The sequence below is a fragment of the Armigeres subalbatus genome, chromosome 1, assembly GCF_024139115.2.
Source record: "Armigeres subalbatus isolate Guangzhou_Male chromosome 1, GZ_Asu_2, whole genome shotgun sequence".
NCBI classification, from domain to species: Eukaryota; Metazoa; Arthropoda; class Insecta; order Diptera; family Culicidae; genus Armigeres; species Armigeres subalbatus.
The window spans coordinates 205,315,371-205,330,992 of NC_085139.1; positions in this window are offsets into that span (position 1 = coordinate 205,315,371).

Consider the following 15,622-nt stretch of genomic DNA (forward strand, 5'->3'; position numbering starts at 1 on the left):
CTTCCCGGTTCCGGCAAATTATAACAAATCGTCTTCCATTCTGCATCCTCACCGCATTGCTGCTGGTTTGGACTTGAAAGAACATCCAAATTGCGTCGTCTTTCAACTATCTTAAATATGTACAAACACACTTTTGTGACCAGAGTACGACGTAAGGAAAAAAAATACTACAAAAATATCCCATTAAAAGCAAACAAGCCAGAAAAAAGCTGCTTATCACGAGTTAAACGAAACTAAATAGACTACGAACGAGAGCATCATTGTACTTGGCATCATGTTTGGCTCGGCAAAAAAAAAATGGAAAAATAGAACGATTCTGGTGAAAAGGAAAGAATCGACCTTCTTCTACTGCCATTCACCGATCCGAAACGAGCCGTGGAGGGAATTAGAAAGTCATTTATCATACAACGGTCGTGATTTTCCTCGTGTTGTGATTGCTTCATGCATTTTCTTATGCCCCGCGAATATAGTGCTTGATGGTTACACCACGGACAAATAGATGTACATTAACACATTCAAAGTTCACTGTCGCCATCTGGTTGTGTTTTGCGAAAAAAAATATGTTTGTGTTACATGATATTGTTTGCGCGAGGTGAATCCCTCTGTCGTATACACAATTATTGAAATTCAAATTATCCGTTTGTCTTTTTTTTTATTTATTGCGTTAATTTGACAGGCTCAGGCGTATATAACATTTAACGGAGCCGAGACTCTTTGTGATATTTACAATCGATATCATCTTATTATCATGTTATTAACAGTTAGTTTATAAGATACATAGACCAAGATACTCGTGGTTAGTTTGCGTATTTTCAGTACGGATGAGATTGGGATTTAGGTTTGAGGTATTACAGCTGCTCATGTGGGTATTTGACGTCATTAACGGTATGGCGTAGCGTCGTGCTCGAGTAGTGGTTCGTCCGGGAGCATATCCGTTTGTCTGTGGTTATGCTTTATAAGGAGGTGATGTGTGTTACCACCGCACACGCGTTCTTGTTGTACGAGGGATGGAGGCAAAGAAATGGCATTATCATCGTAATTACTCACAAAAGACATATTTCCGGATGGCTTTCATTGGCAGCGATGGTTGCTGTCGGCTACTAAATGCCGGCAGAAGAAAAGTACCTTTACCAATAGACTGCTTTGTGTTGCGCTTCTGTTCACGTGCGTATCAATATTAATTTGAGGGTATTACAAAAATACCGACTCGGTTCGCCAGCATGGAACGAATGTGTCTGTATCCTGCCTGGCTCAACAATGGCTTGGTTGCCTTTTACCGACATGTCAAAACGCGTAAAATTGTGCATCATTCTTTTGTGGGATTTCGAAGAAATGATTTATGTGATTCACAAAGTAACAGTTGAAGCCCTTTGAAACTCTAAATGTGAATACTTTCTAATAATAGCTTAGATATAATTTGATGGATGAAGATCACAATAACGCAATTTCTAAATCTGTTAAATAAGATTTGAAATTATTATGTATATAATTATATGCTTCTTTCACAACTGCTAAAATACCTATCTGAACATTTCCCGCTTCAGATGCAATCAACCGAGGAAATTTATATTTTTTTCCGAGTTGTAACTTAATCCCTATAAACTATTCGGACATGTATGCCTTCGCTAAATGATAATTCGGAAGCGCTTTCCAAATTTTGCACACTTCCAAATCTGCAGAAGGAACGAACCATCACACAGTCGGCCTTTTTGGGACATTTGCCAAGTCATGACTTTTAAGAGAAGATGAACGCGATGAAGTGGAATATTTTAATTGAATTTAGGTTAATGGGAGCTCAACCGTTTGCAGCATCGCCAACGCCGTCACACCACGTGATACGCCAGCCACGAGAAGGGCCTAAGAGTGAATTTTCACACAGGATTGCTTTCGGTGAATTATAGACCCTTCTCAGCGAGGGGAAGTGGATTTGGAGTATCTTTCGGAGTATCTCTTTCCTATAGTGAAAGCATGTGGTATGATAAATTTTTGGAATCATGAAGTGGAAATATAGATTTCCACATTGCATTTACCTATCAGTGGAAATCAAAGATAATATTGTGAAGTTAATGTAAAACAAATTCAAATAGTATTGCAAGAGCCTGCAATGCATTTTCATCCATCAAGTGCTGCACAAACATATAATTCTGCAATTCGACAATCAATCGTGAAATAAATTCAACACAACCGTTACGTTGCCATCATCGGCAGTTGCAACGGGTGCCAATTAAGTTCGGATTGTGAATTTATTTGGCTGTATCGAACATATTCCATCCGGGCACTTTTGGCGGCTTCGTTTTCGATGAGCAGTCATAAAGCGCCGTATCAGCGAGGGATCATCTCCCGCGATAGTGCGTCATCAGCAGAACAGCGAACCGAAATGAAATAACGCGAACCGAATCAATCCCGTCCATGTTCGTCAGGCAACCACGCGGACAGACGTGGCGTGATGTGGCGTACGGCAGTCGAACTCGTACATGCTAGGGAGCTGCGGTATGGGCGATTTATTTGTCAACGTGCTGAAATCTGAATGCAACAAGCCAACAACCGACATGACAACGATGATGCGAAACTTCGCTGGAGCGGTAGGATGCATGACGTCCCATGAGTCTTCACTATTCATTGGCAAATAATGTCGATATAGATGGGATTGACGCTTGCCACTCGTCCTTCGTCATGCGGTTTAGAAGAGCTGACATGCCAGTTAACCACGTGAGGATTTTGATGGAACGGTTTTTGTGGTTTGTGAGAAATTGGCTACACTTACGCGTTCTCTTATTTGGGTGGGTTGGAAAACCTAGAAACAAAATTGTTTATCTTGTCATAAGACGAGTTTGTACTATTCCATTCAATTCCACTACCTTATTTTACTTGTTTTATGTTTTATGTTTTATGTTTTATGTTTTATGTTTTATGTTTTATGTTTTATGTTTTATGTTTTATGTTTTATGTTTTATGTTTTATGTTTTATGTTTTATGTTTTATGTTTTATGTTTTATGTTTTATGTTTTATGTTTTATGTTTTATGTTTTATGTTTTATGTTTTATGTTTTATGTTTTATGTTTTATGTTTTATGTTTTATGTTTTATGTTTTATGTTTTATGTTTTATGTTTTATGTTTTATGTTTTATGTTTTATGTTTTATGTTTTGCCTTTCTCATACAACAAAGTTGTATGAAAAATTGACAAAATTGACTGGCAACACTGCCGATAATTAGTGACGTGATTTGTTCGGCATAGAAATCAACCGAAATTACTACCGAAATCGAGTGAATAAATTCGGGAGTGGTTTGTAAATCGGTGGATCAAGTGCTAATAATCGCGTAAATCGTGCAAGCAGGCGAAAAACTGCAACTTTTCATTATGAAATAATAGTTAGAACTGAAGTGCACTTTTTAGGGAGGAAACAAGTGATAGTGTGCAAAAGAAAGAAAAATGCATGCAAGTTATGGTCTGTGATGGATAATTAGTTTATTCATCTATGGACATTAATTGGAATAGTGCTGAAGTGCTTTTCATAACTTATCATTGAGCCAAAGTGTTCAAAGTGAAAAAAACATAATTTATCGCTGCATCGACCTATCCATCCAAACGTATGGAGTGATGACGGTAGGTACAACAACAACTGTTTTATTGTTCTGCCTTAGCGAGCGAGTGTTGAAACACAGCGAGACAGTGAGACGAACGATCTCTCAACGCTGCTGGCGGCATAACAATACCGCACAGAAGGCAATACAAAAATCTCAAATAGGGGATGCTGGTAATAAAAGCTTCATGCCGGTATTAATATAACTTTTAATACATCACTATTATATTTTACCATCCATCTGACTTTACCTTTAGTTTGCTTTGACACTTGCTTATTTATTTAAGCCTGTTTTTTTGGTTTTATTTTTATAGTTTATTATTTACTTATTGTAATTTTGTCATATAATTTATTTTTATTTATATACTTATTTATTTATTTATTTTATATATTTTATTATATTGTGGTGTATTCAATGTTATATAATAATAAAATTTTGGGAATGAATCAGCTATAAAATTGATAGTGGAAGACCAGAGTATAGGGCTAACCGTGATTAAGCAAAACATTTAAAGATACTGGTGATGATGTAATGATTCGTAAATCAGAACAAAAATATCCCAGGACTTTGAAGAGTACGCAATTACGGGGAAAACCCCAATATCTCTGGCCATACTACAAATTATGCTAGTTTTATATCCAAATAACAAAAAATGCAAAATAGCAAAATCAAGTTCATTCAAGTGAATCTACATCATGCAAAGGGAGCAACAGCTGTACTTTGTAAGAGATTTGCTGAGAGCAAACTGGATATCGCGTTAATTCAGGAGCCATGGACGAACAATAGTAGAATATTGGGAATTCCTACAAATACCTCTAAAGTATTTTACAAAACAGGACAGCAACCTCCCAGGGCTGCAATTTTGGTGAATGGAAGAACAAAAGTGCTTCCAATTACAGAGTTTATTGAACGAGATATTGTTGCGGTTATGATGGAGGTACCGACAATTCGTGGAAAAACGGAAATATTTGTCGCCTCAGCATACTTTCCGGGAGATGCTGACGATGTGCCTCCACCAGAAGTAGCTGCTTTTATTTCATATTGCAGGAAGCAAAATAAAGGAATACCAATTTACAAAAGATGCGGAAAAAAACCCGGAAACTCTTTAACCGGGCTAAACGTACACAACAGTGGGAACAATACAAAGAATCCCTAACTGCTTACAATAGAGAAATTCGAAGATCTAAAAGGATAAATTGGATACACACTTGTGAAAACATTGAAAGTACTCCAGTAGCTGCTAGATTGCAGAAAGTCCTTGCTAAAGATCACACAAATGGTCTTGGGACTACTTATGAAACATTAGAAGTAATGATGCAAACACACTTCCCGTGTTCTATCATCAATTCACATGAGAACCAGAATGCATCTGTTATGCAAACTGGTGTTAATGAAGCCAGGCGAGATATTCAACAAACGAATAAAGTCACTGGGATGAATTGCACCAGGAGCAATGCTGGCATTCTGGCCAATGAAATATTCACTGAACAGAAAGTTGAATGGGCGATTGATTCACTTGAACCCTTCAAATCTCCAGGTAGGGATGGAATTTTTCCTGTACTACTACAGAAGGGAAAAGCAATCTTAACACCCGTTCTGACTAAGATGTTCCAATCGAGCTTAATATTAGGCTATATTCCGACTGCATGGCGGGAGTGCGTGTCACATTTATCACAAAAGCTAATAAGAAGGATAAATCATCCCCAAAATCCTTCAGACCAATTAGCTTATCGTCCATTATAATAAAATAATGGAAAAACTAATAGATGAGCACATAAAATCATCTTATTTAACGAATACTCCTCTGAGCAAAAATCAGTTTGCATATCAGGAGGGTAAATCTTCAGTAACAGCGCTTCACAAGTTAGTTACAAAGTTGGAAAGATCTTTTGCAGCAAAAGAAATTTCACTTGCAGCGTTCCTCGACATTGAAGGAGCATTCGATAACACATCTCACAGTTCAATGAAGAATGCTATGTTGAAACGAGGTTTCGATGTATGCATTGTTGACTGGATTGGCGAGATGTTATCAAAACGAGAAATATCGGCAAACCTTGGAAGCTCATCAATTAGTGTGAGAGCAGTAAAAGGGTGCCCTCAAGGAGGCGTACTATCACCTCTATTGTGGTCTTTAATCGTTGACGATCTTCTCAAACAACTGGAGGCTCGAGGCTTCGAGATAATTGGCTTCGCAGATGATATAGTTATATTGGTGAGAGGAAAATATATAAATTTCATCACATTATGGTGTGAAAACGAAGGATTAAACATAAACCCTTCAAAGGCCACACTAGTGGCGTTTACAAGGAGAAGAAATTATTCTTTACCTACATTAAAACTGAAAGGAGCAGATTTGAAACTTTCAAACTCAGTCAAGCATCTTGGCGTTCGACTTGACAGTAAGCTGAATTGGAACTTACATCTTGAAGAAGCATTAAGCAAAGCTACAAATGCTTTATGGATAAGTAAGGCGACGTTCGGTAAAAGTGGGGACTTAAGCCAAAAATGATTCAATGGATTTATACGGCGATTGTGAAACCCAGAATATCATATGCCGCATTAGTATGGTGGCCAAAAACAAAAGAAAGGGTGGTACAGAAGAAGTTGGGAAAACTTCAAAGATTAGCTACTCTTTCAATAACTGGTGCGATAAGAAGCACGCCGAACACAGCACTAGACGCTTTGCTCCACGTGCTACCATTGGATCAATTTATTCAATTAGAAGCAGAGAAGAGTGCTTTGAAGATCAAAAGAGATTCAAACCTCTTCGAAGGTGACCTAACAGGACATCTTAGTATTCTAAACAAAATAAGTATCAACTCACTGATCACAAACAACGATGATTGGATGAGAAGAAGATACAACTTTTATCGATGTTTTGATGTAATTAATCTTGAGCGAAGCACATGGACAAATGGTGGACCAAATCTTCGTTCAGGATCGATTGTGTTTTACACCGATGGTTCAAAACTGAACAATCAAGTTGGAGCAGGCGTGACTGGCCCAGGGACGAATATTTCGATTCCCATGGGAAAGTGGCCATCTGTTTTCCAAGCTGAAGTTCAGGCTATTCTTGAATGCTCTAATTTATGCATACGTCGAAATTACAGGCATTCAAATATTTGCATAATGTCTGATAGTCAAGCAGCATTGAATGCTCTGAAATCAGCAAGATGCACATCTAAACTCGTTTGGGAATGTGTTCAGTCACTCCAAACCTTGGGTAGTCGTAACAAAGTGAACCTATATTGGGTTCCTGGTCATTGTGGCATTGAAGGCAATGAACAAGCTGATATGCTGGCAAGACTTGGTTCATCTCGACAATTCATGGGTCCAGAACCTTTTTGTGGTGTATCTGCGTGTTCTCTTAGAATGGAACTGAAATCTTGGGAACACTCAAAAATAGAGGACATTTGGAAGAACACCTTGATTGCGAGGCAGTCTAAACGTTTCATCACACCAAACGTATTTATCACTCGCAAAATCTTAGTCAATCTAGTCATCACGGCGGACAAGGCTAAGTACTCGGACGTCTTGAAGGCGATGAGGAGTGACGTCAAGCTCGGTGAACTCGGCGCCGACGTACGTCGAATAATACGCACCCGGATAGGCGAGATGATCCTCGAGCTGAAGCGGGGCGTCTCGCAAAAAGGAGCCGTCTACAATAAGTTGGTGGAGGAAGTCCTAGGCGAAACGGTCAAGGTGAGGGCACTCACGACGGAGGTAATCTAAGGGTTAAAAACCTGGACGAGATTACCGAAGTCGAAGAGCTCGTCACGGCACTGCGGCGACAGTGTGAAGTGGAGACGCCCACCGCAGCCGTTCGGCTACGGAAAAGTCCGGCAGGGACACAGATAGCATTGGTTCGGCTATCTGCAGTGGACGCCTCCAAGGTAGTCAAGTTAGGGAGGGTCAAGGTGGAATGGTCGGTGTTCCCTGTGGGCATATACGAGCAACCCGAAGTTTGCTTCAAGTGCTTAGAACCGGGGCACAAGTAATGGGACTGCAAAGGCCCTGACAGAAACAAGCTCTGCCGACGCTGCGGATTGGAGGGACATAAGGCACAATGCTGCATGAACCCTCCCAATAGTTTGATTTGTTCCAGCAAAGCTGTGAACAGCAAGCACCCCATGAAGGGTTCGAAGTGCCTGGCGTTTAAGCGTGCTGCAAAATCACAGTGCAGGTAACGCAGTTAAACCTGAACCACTGTGATGCAGCCCAGCTTCAACGCTTCGGCCGTGGAATTATGAAGCCGTTCCATGAATCAACGGGGGCAGATCCTGCTGGAATCACTGGCCATGTTGGATGTGGACTTGGCCAATGTCGGTACCAAAAGTACCTACAGCTGGAACGGGGCCGAGTCGATTATCGACATTACGTTCTGGAGCCCTGGCCAAACGAGTAGTTCGAACTGGAGGGTAGATGGTGGCTACACTCACTGCGACCACCTAACGGTTCGTTACAATGCACAGTGGTTCGCTCCAGAACAAAGGTTGGCCAAAACCTCAAAATGTCCCTAAAAATAGGTTTTATGTTTCTATTGTGGTTTTTTGATGGTCTTTATCACATACAGACTTAAAGATGGGTGTTGGAGCTCTACTTTGGCAATAAATAGCCGTGTTTTTGGCATCCCTGGGGCAGTAAATACTTTCATTTTACTGCTAAATTCGCCTTTTGAAAACAGATCGTTTCGCAACAAAGACTATCTCACTTGCTATAAAACTAGTTAGTACTATTCCATTTAATTCCACCACTTGATTGTTACTTTACAGAACCATATTTCGACTTTAACAGTAAGGCCGTCTTCAGTGTCTCTCACTTGACTCAAGTGGTGGAATTAAATGGGATAGTACTAAGCGGTACTAACTCGTTTTAGGACAAGTGAAGATATTCCACAAAAAAGTTATTAATAATTTTCTTATCAAAAGACTCATTTGCTGAATACTGTGCTAAGACAAGACAAAACAAATAATTTTATGCTGTGCTAAGACAAAACAAATAATTTTATTCGGAACATCCTCAATTATGGAATATTTTTGACAAAATGTTGTATTTGAATTGAATCAATTAATTTGAATGACAAACGAACAACTTTTATTGCAACTGTATACTTACATTTGTATTCTTTATAATCTTGATTCGAAACAGGCTTTCTTTTTTGCTCATTTAAAGGTATCTGTCTTTTCTATAATTATGAACACTAGCAGAATAACTATTTTCACAAATATGAGACAGTTCAGCTTTTCATTTCAAATCTCAGTACCAACATTCTCTATTGCTCAGTGCAAACATTCTCTATTGCTGCCAAGAAGAGTGTGTTACAGCTCAAACATTTAGACTTGAAACTATTGATATGTAGAATCACTTTAATGGCAAAGTATTGAACAATGCCAATTTGCTAAAAAATACTAAGAATTTTCATTTCATTTTCTGCTTTAGAAAAGTTTTCAGCATGATTATGTAATTCGGATTATTAGACATAAACAAAATCCAGACAATAAAATTCATTTGAAAGAAATCTAAAATTCGTAGATTCGCGGATATCAGGAGAAAGTTTTGGAAGTAAGAAATTTGGTCTGTTGTATCTTTTAGCCGTTTGGGAAGAAAACTACTCCAAAATTTCATTGACAGCAATAAAAATATTCAAATAAAAGTATACAAATGATTCCGTCATTGAATTATCGCTTTCATTACACATGTTTTTAATGTTATATAATTATATCAAACGTTTCAACTTCAAATAATTAAAAAAAAGGCATTTTTAAGGTTCTTGTGAACAAAAAATGCGCATTTTTAAGTAATTAATTATAATTAATTAATTATTTTAGAGCGTCTTAGGGGAAATGCTACAAGGTTAAAATACTATTATTCTTCCATTTACTTCCACTATTAACTTTTTTATGTATCAACAAGCAGATACGTATTTCGTTTCCTACTTGGAAACTTCTTCAGTGTTTGTTATTGTTATCGTCGATAACAAACACTGAAGAAGTTTCCAAGTAGGAAACGAAATACGTATCTGCTTGTTGATACATAAAAAAGTTAATAGTGGAAGTAAATGGAAGAATAATAGCATTTTTAAGGTTTTAGTTAGAAATAGACCAAAAATACTATGTACATTTCGAACTAAACCGTTTAAAAAACGGCAAAACATACTTTTGCATATAAACGATAAAGACGGATCCATAAAAAACTGGAAAACGATCCATAAATAACATCTGAATGTTCCTTAAAATGCTACCATAAATCCACAAAATCGTTAATGAGATTCCATAAAGATTAATTTTTCGATCCATAACTAAGCTAAAATTTAGCAATTAATTGGGAAATATGTTCCATAACCATGGTCAAGAAAAACAAAACAATTCTTGCTATTTTCCCATAAATGATCCATAAAAAACTATATTTTGATCCATAAAACTTCAAATTTGCGCATTTTTTTATCGTGATGATGATCCATAATTTCAGTAATATGATCCATAATTTTAGTCAAATGATCCATAATTCTGGCCATTTGATCCATAATTTTGTTCAAATGATCCATAGTTTTGGTGATATGATCCATAAATTTTGATAAATGATCCATAGATTTTATAAAAAGGGTGGATCAATTAATATAGTTTCATTGACCTTCTTTCCAAGCATTATGGATCACATTATCAAAATTATGGATCATATGACCAAAATTATGGATCATATGGCTGAAATTATGGATCATCATCAGGATAAAAATTGCGCAAATTTGAAATTTTATGGATGAATATATAGTTTTTATGGATCATTTTTCAAAGTTTTATGGATCATAAAAATTTCTTTTATGGATCGTTTTTCCACATTGAACGGTGCAAAGTAAGGGCTGCCTTAAAAAACAGCTTATCGCAACTTTTCGCAAAACAAAATAGTGATTAATAGAAAGCTATTGCTTTAAGCTTTGTAATGAGCATAGAATCATTGCGGGCACTCATCGGCGCCTATACTTTTGGAGAACTTCAATATGTAAAATGTGAGTATTTTAATTAATTTTGTATTTAAAGTTAACTTAAGTTGAGTTCTGTCACCTATATTTGACATAGACATATTATTTAAGACCCTGACAATGCAGTCTTGAAATAATATTGGGGTTAGCGATGTAATTGAAGCCGTGCGATGCTGATCTAAACGCGTTGTCAAACAGCGTTTTCATTCGAAAATCAGCATTCATGTTGAATTCAAAATGATGTAACAAAGTCAAAACTCAACAAAACTACTTCAAATTTTGAATTTGAATCACGTAAGTACAGTGAACGTTCGCTAATTGGGGTTTTTCTAGTTGGGGCGCTTTTTAGTTGGGGGTTCGCTAATTGGGGCGAAACCCAATTAAAAAGCAGCTAAACGTCAGAATGTGATGTCAAAAACGAGTTGACGTTTTGTTTCCGTGTTTGGCGGGATCGATTTTTTCTGGCGCGTAAAATTTTCCTTTGTTCAATGCAAAAAGTAAACAACATTGACGCTTGTCAAAACGCCCCAATTAGCGAACGGCATTCGCTAGTTGGGGTGAGGTCGTACCCCAATTAGCGAACGATCACTGTACTCTATAAAATGAGAAAAATATAATTCCGACGGAAACACGAATTTCAATTTTTGAGGTTTTGGCTGCTCTCGAACCATTGTGCAATGTTGACTGTACGATCAGTATTCAGCGGACGGAAGAAGGGGTGAGGCCTAGTCCTCGTATGTGGAAGACATCATACTTCGACGACGAGGTGTTTAAGGAAGCGCTCCGCCGCGAGCACAATACTCTCGGTCTGAGCGGCGTGCAGCTGGTAACAGTACTCTCGCGTGCATGCGATGCCACCATGCCTAGGAAAGTCCACCCTAGGAATGGGAGACCACCGACTTACTGGTGGACTCAAGCAATTGCGAACCTGCGCCGCGCCTGCCTACGGGCAAGGAGGCGGATGCAGCTAGCACGCACAGAAGAGGAGCGTGTTGAACGACGGGTGGCGTTCGTGGCTGCTAGAGCCGCTCTGAAGACTGAGATTAGATCAAGCAAAAAAGCCTGCTTCGAGGGCCTGTGTCAAAGTGCCAACGCGAATCCATGGGGTGACGCCTATAGGGTCGTAATGGCCAAGACACGTGGGGCGATGGCCCCTACAGAGCGGTCTCCAGAGATGCTGGAGAGGATCATCGCGCGGCTCTTCCCACGTTACGACCCAAGTCCCTGGCCTCCCTTTGTGGAGCTGCCACGGGCCAGGGTGGCCGACGAGGCTAGAGTAACGGTGGCGGAACTTGAGGGGATTGCACAGTCCCTTAGTGTAGGTAAGGCGCCAGGACCGGATGGTATTCCGAACCTGGCCATCAAAGCGGCCATTGCCGAGGCTCCCGAGATGTTCAGATCTGTCATGCAGAGATGCCTGGACGACGGAGTCTTCCCTGAAGCATGGAAAAGGCAGAGCTTGGTCCTATTGCCAAAAGCGGGAAAACCACCGGGGGATCCGTCGGCATATAGACCAATATGTTGGTGATTTGCAACGGTGAACCCTTCATTCGACCAGTTAGTTGAACCCCCTTGATTCAGTTTGTTGGTCAACACACATAGCTTATAGTAGCACCTTTTTATACTCAAACATTGACTTTGACAATCTTTATGTACATAACTCTTCTATGTAAACAATAATAAAAGAATACGTTTTTTGTGTACGGACACGTTCGTGTTAATTCCTCCCGCGAAAGATCTCCGAAAATTCCGGTAGTTTTTCCGTGTTGTTACGCGATTCTGCTGCATATCTGTCCGCCTTGTCTGACAGGTTATGTGCCCAGTGAAAATTGCGCGGAAAACGGTGTGATCAGTTCAGAAAAAGGCAAAACAGTGTTGGTCGTACGAAAGTTGTTTTTCGTTCGTTTGTCGATTGTGTTGTTGGTGCCTGAAGCAGATCAAGCGAAAATGGAAGCCTTGAACAAGTTTGTCCGGTTGAATAACCAAAACTGGCAAACGTGGAAGTTCCGTACAGAGATGCTCCTTACAAGGGAAGAGCTGTGGTACGTGATCGAGACTCCGAAGCCAGCGGAAAACTCTGATCAATGGGAAAAGGATGACAAAAAGGCCCGTGCAACGATGGGTTTGTGCATCGAGGAGAATCAGTACGGACTGATCAGATCGGCGAAAAGTGCAAGCGAATTTTGGAACAACCTCCGATCTTACCATGAAAAGGTAACAGTTACTTCCCGAGTCTCCCTGCTGAAGCGTTTGTGTAGCCTGAATCTGTTTGAAGGTGGTGATCTAGAGTGCCATCTGTTTGAGCTCGATGATCTTTTCGAACGTTTGATACAGGCGGGACAGGAACTGAGTGATTCTTTGAAAGTGGCAATGATATTGCGAAGCCTGCCAGATTCTTATTCTGGACTTGTTACTGCTCTCGAAAGCAGACCGGATGCTGACCTAACGGTAATGTTAGTCAAGTCGAAGCTTCTCGACGAATTCGTTCGTCGAAAGGAGCGTTCTGTGATTGTTTCCTGTGAACGTTCTGATGAAGAAAAGGCGTTGAAAAGTTTCAGTAAGCGGAATACGCCCGTCTCGAATCGAGTATGTTATTACTGTCAGAAAAAGGGACATATGCGTCCCAGGTATCTGGCACCCCCAATCCTACCCACTACGTTTGACAATAGCCAACATCTTTGAGTTTCTCATTGTTCTATTGAAATTGGGTTTCCCACTGACAATTCTATTTTGTAAACAAACCATTATTCCGAACTATTTTTTTCCAAATGGACGTAAATATTTTTCACCATTTTTCGAGAACTTGGGCGAAAGTATGAATGCGAGGTGTATTTGAACAAGAATATTGACACCTATAATAAATGTTCATATTTCGATCGGCACCAAGCGCCCTACTTCGCCAAAATATTACGATATTTGAAACATATTTTCAATGGGAGGTTTTCGATGACTATAATTATGTCTTCCTGTTAAATTAATCGATGATTATAATGCTGGCATCAAAAACATGGCCGCTTCGCAGACCCCTGATGCGTCCGGATTGTCCGGTGTTACAAGAGGACAGAAGTGAAAAGAAGAAGAAAAGTGTGTCTGTAGTAAAGCAAACTGTGACAGAGGACAGAAGTGCCGTTCTGTTTAATGTGAGCGGAGTCCACACGGATGGATGGATTATTGTCAGCGGTACAAGTGTGCATATGTGCAGCGAGAAAAGATATTTTGAAACGATTGACGAGAGCAAAGTGCATGAAGTGGTTCTAGCGGACGGAAGGTGTGTGAAATCGGCCGGATGTGGGTCTGTGAAATTGACCGGTATAAATGATCATGGCGGACTGGTTGATATGACCCTAGAAGAAACATTGTATGTTCCGTCACTGTGGTTAAGTGTCTGTAGCGAAGCTGGTGTCGAAGGGTTTCTCGGTAGTATTCCGAAAGGGTGATTGTGATATCACGGACGCAGATGGCAAAGTGATTGCAAGAGGGGGTCGCTCCGGCAACCTGTACCAACTGAAAGTAGTGAAGGAAGCGTTAAAAGTTGGAAGCAAGAATCACAATGAATGTTGTCAACACCAGTGGCATCGTAGGTTTGGACATCCAGACCCGACAGTGATGCATGAACAATGTAAGAAGACACTCGCTGAAGGTGTGTTGATGCATGATTGCGGAATTCGGCTGAAGTGTGATACCTGCATGCAGGCAAACTTGTTCAAGAAGCCAATTCCACTGAAGACTGAACGGAAGTCCACGGAGGTGCTCGATTTAGTGCACGTCGATATTTGTGGGCCGATGGAAACGTCAACACCGAGTGGGAGCAGGTACCTGATGACAGTGGTTGACAACTACAGTCGGTACACGGTGGTCTACCTGCTAAAGAAGGAAACGGATGTTGCTGATTGTTTGGTCGAGTATGTCAGGTACTGTAGGGTTCTTGTTTCACGTGTTTCACCTTCTTGATGATATACATCTTGGTATTTTTGACAGGTAGAAAAAGGACTGGAAACGAACAAGACGTGGAGAGTGGAGAGCGCGCGGACGGTGATCGTTTGGGCAGATTCTTCTGAGACAGCGACGGAGTGAAGTGATGTGATAAGTGAGTGAAAGAAATAAATAAAGAAAAGGTCGTAATAAAACCGGTGTGTTTGATTACTACATTTGGCGACGAGCGGGAAACTAACTCAAGGTAAGGAAAGAAAGAAAAAAAAATCATTTATATCAAGTTGATTAAACAAAGCAAAATCTGACGAGTTAGAAAATTTGCAACGTATTTTCAATTGTGTTAACCAACTAGACGCTGAGCCCGAGCCCCAGATGAAAAAAGTCAAAATGGCTGTTTTAGGTTAGGGACGGATAAAAATTGTAACCAATGTGGTTTACGTGTAGGCATGGTGAAAATCGACCTTGATGGAAGTATTTTCGTTATAAGATGATGAAGGCGAGAAGAGGGGAAATAAAGAAATATGGAGTGTTTTCGATACGAATGGTATGTGGTTAATTTTAAAGGTTTTAGCATGCAATCATTACATTCGGTTAAGTGCGGAACTGGGTTGTGAACCTGTTTTGTTTTCCTAATGCAAGGAAGAAATGTATGTAAATCAGAGAACCGTAGCATAATGAAGCTACATGACCTTTGTCAGTGCAGGGAGCCTGACCAACAGGAAAATTAAACGTAGTTCGGTTGGTTTCAAGGATGGTTCAGGGCAGGGAGCATGAACCGTGTTTACTATTTTCATCGGCGCGGGAAGCCTGAAAATTTAAGTTGTATTCCGTAGTAGGGAACTACGTTTCAGTTTCGGTGCAGGGAGCATGAACCGTAGCGGGGAGCTACACTATTTTTATCGGTGCGGGGAGCCTGATAAATTAAGTTGTATTCCGTAGTAGGGAACTACGTTTCAATTTCGGTGCAGGGAGCATGAACCGTAGCAGGGAGCTACACAACTTTCATTGGTGCGGGGAGCCTGATCAAATAAGATGTATTCCGTAGTAAAGAACTACGTTTCAGTACAGGTGAACATGAATTGTAGCAGGGAGCTACCATACTATTGTCAGTGCATTTTTGTAATCTAA